The 2,657-nt window shown below is 42.4% G+C and overlaps 1 protein-coding gene across 1 annotated transcript in view; it reads right to left on the reverse strand.

Annotated features, from left to right (window-relative positions):
• The window catches only part of KIF13A (kinesin family member 13A), a 287,512-nt gene that overhangs the window by 16,083 nt on the left and 268,772 nt on the right, over positions 1-2,657 (reverse strand).

The raw sequence follows: 2,657 nt of genomic DNA on the forward strand, positions 1-2,657 counted from the left end.
TTGAACCATCAGCCTTCTGGTTAGCAGTCAAGTGCCTTAGGCACTACACTACCAGAGCTGCTCAGGTAGTGGTCTTTATTTCTTAAGCTAAATGATTAGCTGTGATGCAGGGAATTACTTGGCATGGCTCTTCTAGCCATGGTTTTGTGACTCCTATCAGATGACTGGATAGAGCATGCTTAAAATATAAATATAGTACTTGGCATCCTAGTGTGGGTAGGATTGCGGAAATAAGGTGCATGGAGCCCTAATGTGGTGATTGGTCACTTTTGCCATCTTATTAGGCTTAAAATGAGCCATCCCAGAGATGAAAAGGGGGATCTCACTACCATCAAGAGAGAAGAAACAGGAATGGTGTATGCCCTTGGACCCGAGATTTCTGTGGTGGACCTCCTCGGCAGAGAGATGGTGGCAGCAGAGGCTGCAGAATCAAGAAACCGGCATGAGATGGGAATGAGATAGAGTGGTGGGTTTGCCTGGAGGCTTACTGGTGGAGGAGGGCATGGGTTCCACCTATTAGCAGAGGAAAAAGAGCCTTGTAACACTTGCCCAAGCAGGGCAAAGGTTGGACTGAGAGGTGAGAGCCAAAGTGAGACAAACATGCAGTTATGGCTGAGGGGTGGCTGTCCTGATAGAAGAATTGTATCCTGAGTGTTCCTGAATGTACTATAACTTGTTGCTTTCCTACTAAACCCCATAATTGTGAGTATTGTCTATGAGTTCTGTGTGGCCACTGCAATGAATTATTGAACCCAGCAGAGAAGTAGAGAATACTGGGGGAGGTATGGTTGGTGTCAGAATTGGTAAAAAGGTTAGAAGGTGGCAGCATGTTGACCTCCACCTCCTAGGAATCAGCATTGGGCAGATGTTGCTGACGGTGATTCTGTCTACCCCCTTGTGAAGTTAGAGGAGTTCAGAGGACAATACTGCCACCATATCATTTTTGCATTAGCTCATTATTTTTCAGTCTTCTTCTTTCTAATATAAGAGCTATATATTTCTTAATAGTAGCTCTCAATCTTTTATTCACTCTACTATGTTATATTCTGCTGTGTAAAGGGAGTAAGAGGGAATTCAAGGCTAATGACAACCCTCCAAGTACCAATTTAACTGCATTCTATAAGTATTGATGTGTGTACCATTTTCATTATCATTATCCTAATGATTTCCATTATATGATCTCTTCTTTGATACATGAGCTAATTATAAGTTTGTTTTTCAATTTCCAATTGAATAGGTCTCTTATTACCCATTTTGAATACCTGCATTGTGTTCTATATGATATTGATTATAGGTATTTGCTGGGATTTGCTTTGTAGCCCACTGCAAAACAATTTTTGTAAATGTTAAAAATGTTTTTAGTCATTTTTTTTTTTTTGGCAATTCCAGACATTGTTGTTGTTATATGCCGTTGCGTCGGCCCCGACTCATAGCGACCCCTCCTTGGGTTTCCGAGGCAGTATCACTACGGAAGTAGGATTGCCCAACCTTCCTTCCGAGGAGTGGCTGGTGGGTTTGAACCACCAGACATTAGGAAGACAATACTATCCTTTTTTTTTTTGAGGATTTTTACTCTACTGCTTCTAGAGAGAGAGAGAGAGCTTTGAAGTGGTCCATGTGCTTATCTGTCCTTTCTTCCCACGACAGTGCCTCCCTCAGCCAGAAGCAATTTCTGCCCATTAGCTTTTCTAGATGAATTAGTTGAAGATGATAATCAAAATGCTCAAAGACAAGACTAGAGACTGGGAGAGTGTCTGCAAGGAGGTGCTTTCCTCCCTGTCACACTGATGGGCAGCGCAGTAAACTCCATCATGGCAGCTAAAATAGGACATTTATACTAATTCCAAAGCAGTACCCAGGGGCTTTGGCATCCTGGATATTTCACCTTCCTTAAATCTACTAAATTCAAAGAGGAATCTGGCTGAAGAGAAATGATAATGGGCTACTCCCTAAATTTATCCTCCCTTACATCTTCAGCTCTATTTCTGTTCATGCTCCAAGAAACTTCTTTCCAGAAGACAACTTTCTTAATATTATTGTTGTTGGTTGCCACAGAGTTGATTTAGACTCAGGTGATCTCATGTGTGCAGAGCAGAACTACTCCATACAGTTTTCTTAGCTGTGACCTTCAGAAGCAGATTGCCAAGGCCTTTTTTTCCAAGATACCAGAGCTGGGTAGGTTTGAACTGCCAGCCTTTAGGTTAGTAGCTGAGTGCAAAGAGCTTGTGCCATCCAGGAACCTTACTTTATGCATAGGGATTAGTAAGGTTCCATTAAAATGTAGGCCATGTTACACGTGACTGTGCCCTCTGGTGTGCTACCCTGCTGCAGAGAAGAGAGTTTGGCACTTTGGGAGGTCTACACCTGTGCCTTATGTTCTATTCCCACCTTGTAAACCCCATTCTCAATGTCCCTTCACATCCAAAATGTCCAAAATCTGAGATATATAATGCAAGAAGCAGAACCATGGAGGGTGTTCTGGTTACCTAGTGCCGCTCTGACAGGAATATATACCACAAATGTGGATGGCCTTAACAAACAGGAGTTTATTCTTTTACAGTTTGGAGCCTTTAAGTCTAAGTTCAAAGTTCTTAGCTTTGAACTCAGCTCTGCCTCTTGCTCCCTGTCCTGATAGAAGAATTGTATCCTGAGTGTTC

This window comes from Orycteropus afer, unplaced genomic scaffold (genome assembly GCF_000298275.1).
Source record: "Orycteropus afer afer isolate SDZICR_OR568_19922 unplaced genomic scaffold, OryAfe1.0 scaffold00012, whole genome shotgun sequence".
In the NCBI taxonomy this organism is placed as follows: Eukaryota; Metazoa; Chordata; class Mammalia; order Tubulidentata; family Orycteropodidae; genus Orycteropus; species Orycteropus afer.